Consider the following 8,748-nt stretch of genomic DNA (forward strand, 5'->3'; position numbering starts at 1 on the left):
TAAGTCTTTCAAAATGAAAAGGTTAATAATAATTTTAATTATTTATAATTTGATCCTTATATAAAATTACTTAATATATGTTATGATTATACAATCAATATATTTTTGTGAACAATTTGGAGAATATCAATAACCATTCCCTAAAATATATTCTGCAAGTAATAGCAAACCTGAGAAACCACTGTTTACAGATTTAAGTATTTCTCTGTTATTTTAATGTAAAAATAAGCAGATATTTTAATACTTCTATAAGATACTTTCCCAAATACTAATAGTACAAAAAGATTATGCTTGGTATTTAATATCATGGAATAATGTTTAAAATATATATTTCATTTCATATATTATATAATAATATATAATTATTCCATGATGTTATATATACTTCAGCATAATCTTTTTAACTGATACATAATATCCTACCATATATTGCTAGAATATATTGAACTAATCCATTATATGTGGCTTATTAGGTTGTTTTCAATCTTGGTTCTCATAAGAAATACTGAATATAAGCAAATGCTTATTTCCTTAGTATCAGTACCTAACACTGAAATTACCAACAGAGAATATAGTTTTCTTTGTGATTTGAATGTATATTGCCAAACTGTGCTCTGGTAATTTGGTATTGGTTCACATTTGCACACATATGCTTGAACTCTCTGTGCCAGACCCATTTTTAGTAATGCAAATACAGCAGTTAATTAAACAGACAAACATCTAGGACTTCATGGAGCTTAGATTATAGAAGGAAAGCAAAAATCATCAAGATAAATAGATTTATTTATACATACACATTGTACAATCATTATGAACTGAATTGTATACTGAATTCATATGTTGAAGCCCAAACTTCCAATATTATTATACTTTAAGAAAAACTTTTAAAAGATTATAAGGGTTTAATGAGGTCATAAGGATCAGATCCTACTGTTACAGGATTTACAGTCTTATAAGAAGAGGAAAAGGGAAAGCTCTTTCTCACTTTCTACAGGCATCAACCAAGAAATGGCCATGTGAGCACACAGCAAAAAAGGGACAGTCCGTAAGACAGGAAGAAACCCACACCAGAACCGAACCACACAACCATGTTGGAAACCAGATGCCAGACTTCCAGCAACCGTGAGAATATCATTTTCTGTAGTTAATATTTATACAAATGGTAAGTCAATAGAAAGTGCAATATGAGTTGTCAAGGGTGCTGCAGTTTTATAGAGTGTTGAGAAAGGGTCTCACTGATAAGATGTGAATAAATATCTTCAGATAATAAGGAAGCTGGCATACAGATATTTGGATAAGAGCATTTCTAAGCAGAAGAAACACAAGTGTAAAGGTCCTGAGTTTAACATGCCCCTTATGTAGTCAAGAGACAACAAGGAAGGCAGTGCTACTAGAGTACACCAAATAAGGGGAAGAATAGTTGCTGATGAGATTGGAGACATCTTTGGAGCAAGATGATACAGAACGTAGTAAAGACTTAGGCTTTAATCTAATTCTGTGTGTAATAGGGTTTTCCAGTAAAACATTTCTCTCTCTCATCTCTACTATCATCTATCTATCTATCTATCTATCTATCTATCTATCTATCTATCTATCTATCTATCATCTATCCATATAAGAGGAGACTTATTAAGGGGATCAGCTTTGATGATTATGAAGCAGAGAAGTCCCATCGTATGCTGTCTGCAAGCTGAAAAGATAAGAAAGCCGGTAGTATAATTCAATTCAAGTCGAAAGTCCTATGCAACAGAAAACAGGGGAGGTGATGTAACTCCCTATCTGAGGTTGAAGTGAGGTAGAGATGGGGGATGCTGATCTAAGTCCTGAGTCTCATGGTCCAAGGGTAAGAGAAGATGGACTTCATAGCTCAAAAAACAGAGAGTGATCACCCTTTCTTAGTTTTTTTCCTTTTTTCTTGCATTCAGGCCCTCCAGAGAGTGGATTTTGCCTATCCACACTTGGCTAGGCTATATCTTTCTTGCTCAGTCTATTGATTTAAATGCTAATCTCTTCTAGAAACTCCATCACAGAAACATCCAGAAATAATGTTTTGCCAGCTATCTAGACATCCTTAATCCAGTCAGGTTGACAAATACAATTATGACATGATATGACACACATTTTAACAAAATTACTTCAGTTGTTCTGCTGAGAATATACTGGAGAACTGCAAGGGTATAATAGGCATACCACTTAAGAGACTATTGCAATACTTTAGAGACATGGTAGTGGTTTGGACTACATTATTGATAGTATGAGTAGCAATAACTGGTCAAATTTTGAATATATTTCTAAAATAGAGGTAATAAGATTTTCTTTTTGATTAGATATGATGGTAGATAGTGAAGTATAAATAACACCAAGGTTTTGGCCTCTGAAAGTGAAATAATAGAATTATTAACTCACAGATAATTATGGAAAACGACAGGGAATATTTGGGGAGAGAAATAAAAAGTGGGTTTTTGTGTGTGTTATATTTGAGATGCTTATTAGATGCTTAAGTAGAAATGTCAGTTGGCAATTATATATGTGCTGGGAATTAGGGAGAGGTAGAAGGTAGAAGTCTTCAGAATATAAATCTGAAGCTATGAGATTGGGGAACACATATAGTGAGAGTGTATATAAAAAATATTTTAATGGGCCAGGCACAATGGCTCATGCCTGTAATCCCAGAACTTTGGGAGGCCCAGGCAGGCAGATCACCTGAGGTCGGGAATTTGAGACCAGCCTGACCATCTTGGAGAAACCCCATCTCTACTAAAAATACAAAAAACTAGCAGGTCATGGTGATGCATGCCTGTAACCCTAGCTCTTTGGGCAGCTTAGGCAGGAGAATTGCTTAAATCTGGAAGGCAGAGGTTGCGGTGAGGTGAAATCACACCATTGCACTCCAGCCTGGACAACAATAGTGAAACTCCGCCACATATATTTGAGAAGGGATGGAGGAACTGGCTATCAGGTGAGAGCAGACACAATCCATCTACTGAAAGAAGAGAGCAATGAAGAGAATATTGGTACCCATTAAATTAAAAGTGTAAGCAAGCTTGCTTCATACATTTGGTCAACACTAAGAATTAACATTATTTAAAAATGGATACAAACATCAATATAATCAGCTGGAGATAGGTATTGTAGACATAAAGTCAATGGACTTGGAATCTGCCTCCAACTTTTGGCCAAGTAAATGTATAAGTAATCAGAAATCAGATGGTGCTATAGTTTGGATGTTTGTCCTGCCAAACCTCAAGTTGAAATTTGAGCCCCAATATTGAAGGTATGTCCTAATGCAAGGTGTTTGGGTCATGGGGACAGATAACTCATGAATGTGTTGGTGCCATCCTCTTGGTAATGAGCAGGTTCTTGCTCAATTAATTTTTGTTATTCTTCTGTAGTGAGTGAGTTCTTGCTCTATTAGTTCTCCTGAAAGCTGGTTGCTAAAAAGATCCTGGCACCTCCGTCCTCTCCATCTTGTTCCTCTCTCATTATATGATGCCTGTATATGTTGGCCACCTGTTGACTTCTGCCACCATGAGTGGAAGCAGCTGAGGCCTTCACCAATGCCCAGTCTTGAGCTTCCAGTTGGAAGAACAATGAGCTAAATGAACCTTTTTTTTTTTTTGCATTTTTTACATATAAATCAACCAGATTCACATATTACTTTATAGCAACACAAATAAACTAAGAGAGATGGCTTGCATTAAAAAGTGGAAGAATGAAGCAAATTCACAAGGAGGAATAGCAAATTTTTTTAATTGCATTTTAGGTTTTGGGGTACATGTGCAGAAAATGCAAGATAGTTGCATAGGTACACACGTGGCCGTGTGATTTGCTGCCTTCCTCCCCTTCACCTATATCTGGCATTTCTCCCCATGCTATCTCTCTCCAACTCCCCCCCAGCTGTCCCTTCCCTATTCCCCACAGTAGACCGCAGTGTGTAGTGCTCCCTTCCCTGTGTCCATGTGTTCTCATTTTTCATCACCCACCTATGAGTGAGAACATGTGGTATTTCATTTTCTGTTCTTGTGTCAGTTTGCTGAGAATGATGTTCCCCAGATTCAACCATGTCCCTACAAAGGACACAAACTCATCGTTTTTGATTACTTCATAATATTCCACGGTGTATATATGCCACATTTTCCCAGTCCAGTCTATCATCGATGGGCATTTGGGTTGGTTCCAGGTCTTTGCTATTGTAAACTGCTGCAATGAACATTCATGTGCATGTGTCCTTATAGTAGAATGATTTATAGTTCTTTGGATATGTACCCAGTAATGGGATAGCTGGGTCAAATGGAATTTCTATTTCTAGGTCCTTGAGGAATTGCCACACTGTCTTCCACAATGGTTGGACTAATTTACACTCCCACCAGCAGTGTAAAAGTGTTCCTATTTCTCCACATCCTCTCCAGCATCTGCTGTCTCCAAATTTTTTAATGATCGCCATTCTAACTGGCGTGAAATGGTATCTCAATGTAGTTTTGATTTGCATTTCTCTAATGACCAGTGATGATGAGCATTTTTTCATGTTTGTTGGCCTCATGTATGTCTTTTTTTGTAAAGTGTCTGTTCATATTCTTTGCCCATTTTTGAATGGGCTTGCTTGTTTTTTTTTTGTAAATCTGTTTGAGTTCTTTGTAAATTCTGGATATCAGCCCTTTGTCAGATGGGTAAACTGCAAAAATTTATTTCCATTCTATTGGTTGCCGATTCACTCTAATGATGGTTTCTTTTGTCATGCAGAAACTGTGGAGTTTGATTAGGTCCCATTTGTCTATTTTGGCTTTTGTTGCCAATGCTTTTGGTGTTTTGGTCATGAAGTCCTTGCCTACTCCTATGTCCTGAATGGTTTTGCCTAGATTTTCTTCTAGGGTTTTTATAGTACCAGGTATTATGTTTAAGTCTTTAATCCATCTGGAGTTAATTTTAGTGTAAGGTGTCAGGAAGGGGTCCAGTTTCTGCTTTCTGCACATGGCTAGCCAGTTTTCCCAACCCCATTTATTAAACAGGGAATTCTTTCCCCATTGCTTGTTTTTGTCAGGTTTATCCAAGATTGTATGGTTGCAGATATGTTGTGTTGCCTCCGATGCCTCTCTTTTGTTCCATTGGTGTATATCTCTGTTTTGGTACCAGTCCCATGCTGTTTTGATTACTGTAGCCTTGTAGTATAGTTTGAAGTCTGGTAGTGGGATGCCTCCCGCTGTGTTCTTTTTGCTTAGAATTAACTTGGCTATGCGGGCTCTCTTTTGGTTCCATATGAAGTTTAAGGTGTTTTTTTCCAGTTCTGTGAAGAAGGTCATTGGTAGCTTGATGGGAGTAGCATTGAATTTGTAAATTACTTTGGGCAGTATAGCCATTTTCACGATATTGATTCTTTCTAACCATGAACATGGAATGTTTCTCCATCTGTTTGTGTCCTCTCTTATTTCATTGAACAGTGGTTTGTAGTTCTCCTTGAAGAGGTCCTTTATGTTCCTTGTTAGTTGTATTCCTAGGTATTTTATTCTATTTGTAGCAATTGTGAATGGCAGTTTGTTTTTGATTTGGCTCTCTTTAAGTCTGTTATTGGTTTATAGGAATGCTTGTGATTTTTGCACATTGATTTTTGTATCGTGAGACTTTGCTGAAGTTACTTAACAGTTTTAGCAGTTTTTGGGTAGAGGTGATGGGGTCTTCTAGGTATACTATCATATTGTCTGCAAATAGAGACAATTTGGCTTCCTCCTTTCCTATTTGAATACCCTTTATTTCTTTTTCTTGCCTGATTGCTCTGGCTAGAACTTCCAGTACTATATTGTATCAGAGTGGTGAGAGAGGGCATCCTTGTCTAGTGCCAGATTTTAAAGAAAATGCTTCCAGTGTTTGCCCATTCAGTATGATATTGGCTGTTGGTTTGTCATAAATAGCTTTTATTATTTTGAGATACATTCCATCAATACCGAGTTTATTGAGCGTTTTTAGCATAAAGAGCTGTTGAATTTTGTCAAAGGCTTCTCTGCGTCAATTGAGATAATCATGTGGTTTTTGTTTTTGGTTCTGTTTATGTGGTGCATTACGTTGATAGACTTGTGTATGTTGAACCAGCCTTGCATCCTCGAGATGAATCCTACTTGATCATGGTGGATAAGCTTTTTGATGTGCTGTTGCAATTGGCTTGCCATTATTTTATTGAAGATTTTTGCATCTATGTTCATCATGGATATTGGCCTGAAGTTTTCTTTTATTGCTGTGTCTCTGCCGGGTTTTGGTATCAGAATGATGTTGGTCTCATAAAATGATTTGGGAAGGATTTCCTCTTTTTGGATTATTTGGAATAGTTTCAGAAGGAATGGTAACAGTTCCTCTTTCTGTGTCTGGTAGAATTCGGCTGTGAACCCATCTGGACCTCGGCTTTTTTTTTTTTTTTTTTTTTTTTTTTTTTGTGGTAGGCTCTTAATTGATGCCTCAACTTCAGATCTTGTTATTGGTCTATTCATAGTTTTGACTTCTTCCTGGTTTGAGCTTGGGAGAATGCAAGTGTCAAGGAATTTATCCATTTCTTCCAGGTTTACTAGTTTATGTGCATAGAGTTGTTTGTAATATTCTCTGATGATGGTTTGAATTTCTGTGAAATCTGTGGTGATTTCCCTTTTATCATTTTTTATTGCATCTATTTGGTTATTCTCTTTTTTCTTTTTTATTAATCTGGCTAGTGGTCTATTTTATTGATCTTTTCAAAAAACCAGCTCTTGGATTTATTGATTTTTTGAAGGGTTTTTTGTGTCTCTATCTCCTTCAGTTCTGCTCTGATCTTAGTTATTTCTTGTCTTCTGCTAGGTTTTGAGTTTTTTTAATCTTGCTCCTCTAGCTCTTACAATTTTGACGATAAGGTGTCAATTTTGGTTCTCTCCACATTTCTCATGTGGGCACTTATTGCTATATATTTTCATCTACAGACTACTTCAAATGTGTCCCAGAGATTCTGGTATGCTGTGTCATTGCTCTCGTTGGTTTTGAAGAACTTCTTTATTTCTGCCTTCATTTCATTGTTTATCTAGTCAATATTCAAGAGCCAGTTGTTCAGTTTCCATGAAGCTTTGCTTCTCAGTTAGTTTTCTGAGTTAGTTTCTAAATTCTGAGTTCTAACTTGATTGCACTTTGGTTATGATTTCTGTTCTTTTGCACTTGCTAAGGAGTGATTTACTTTCAATTACGTAGTCAGTTTTTGAGTAGCTGTGATGTGGTGCTGAGAAGAATGTATATTCTGTGAATTTGGGGTGGAGAGTTCTGTAAATGTCTATCAAGTTTGCTTGTTCCAGGTCTGAGTTCAAGTCCTGGATATCCTTGTTTATTTTCTGTCTTGTCAAGCTATCTTAAATTGACAGTGGAGTGTTAAAGTCTCCCACTATTATTGTGTGGGAGTCTACATCTCTTGGTAAGTCATTAAGAACTTGCCTTGTATATCTGGTTGCTCCTGTATTAAATCCATATATATTTAGGATCATTAGCTCTTCTTGTTTTTTTTTTGTTTTTTGTTTTTTTTTTCAATGTTACTTCACTTTATTTTTCTTGTATAAAAACCCTATGTTGTAGCCACAGCTGGAGCTTCGGTCCTCTGCATGGAGACTCTGGTGTGGGTTTTGACAAAGTGGTCAGTGAATTCCTGATAGGGAGACTTGGTGAACACAGTCTCCTTCCAGAGATTGGGGGTCAGGTAGCTGTAAGTCTTAGAGATGGCATCAAAGGTGGCCTTGGCAAAGTTTCCCAAGGTGGCAGTGCAGCCAGTAGCTGAGGTGTAGCAGTCATCGATACCAGCCATCATAAGCAACGTCTTGGGCACAGGTGCTGAGATGATGCCAGTACCCCTGGGCATGGGGATGAAACTCACCAGCACAGAACCACAGCGGCCTGTCACCTTGCAAGGGATGGTGTGGGGCTTGCCAATCTTGTTCCCCCAGTAGCCTCTGCACACAGGGACAATGAAGAGCTTGGCCAGGATGATGGCCCCACGGATGGCAGTGGCCACCTCCTTGGAACACTTAACACCCAGACCAACGTGACCATTGTAGTCCCCAATAGCAACAAACGCCTTGAACCTGGTGTGCTGGCCAGCACGGGTCTGCTTCTGCACTGGCATAATCTTCAAAACCTCATCCTTGAGAGAGGCCCCCAGGAAAAAGTCAATGATCTCAGATTCCTTGACGGGCAGAGAGAAGAGATAGATCTCCTCCAGAGATTTAATCTTCATGTCTTTGACCAGGCGGCCCAACTTGGTGACAGGCATCCATTCCTTATCCTCGGCTTTGCCTCCGCGAGCTCCGCGGCCTCGGCCCCGGCCCCATCCACAGCTGCGACCCCGGCCCCGGATGCCACTGCTGAAATCTCCACGGATGCCACTGCAGTTCCCCATCCTGGGGCCCCCAGGGCCTCCGGCCCCCCTGCTGCACTGGCATCATCCGCCATTTGGTGTTTTATTGGAGAAGAAGCAGCTCTTCTTGTTATATCGATCCTTTTACCATTATGTAATGTCCTTCTTTGTCTCTTTTGATCTTTGCTGCTTTAAAGTCTATTTTATCAGAGATGAGAATTGCAACTCCTGCTTTTTTTGCTCTCCATTTGCTTGGTAAATCTTCCTCCATCCCTTTACTTTGAGCCTTTGTGCATCCTTGCATGTGAGATGGGTTTTCTGGATACAGCACACCGATGGGTTTTGGATTTTTATCCAATTTGCCAGTCTGTGTCTTTTGATTGGTGCATTTAGCCCATTTACAC

The 8,748-nt window shown here is 38.4% G+C and overlaps 1 pseudogene; it reads right to left on the minus strand.

Annotated features, from left to right (window-relative positions):
- Nucleotides 1–7,539: 7,539 nt before the first annotated feature.
- On the minus strand, nucleotides 7,540–8,439 carry LOC100401091 (small ribosomal subunit protein uS5 pseudogene; annotated as a pseudogene).
- Between the last annotated feature and the right edge of the window lie 309 nt (nucleotides 8,440–8,748).

The sequence above is a fragment of the Callithrix jacchus genome, chromosome 3 (genome assembly GCF_049354715.1).
Source record: "Callithrix jacchus isolate 240 chromosome 3, calJac240_pri, whole genome shotgun sequence".
NCBI lineage: Eukaryota > Metazoa > Chordata > Mammalia > Primates > Cebidae > Callithrix > Callithrix jacchus.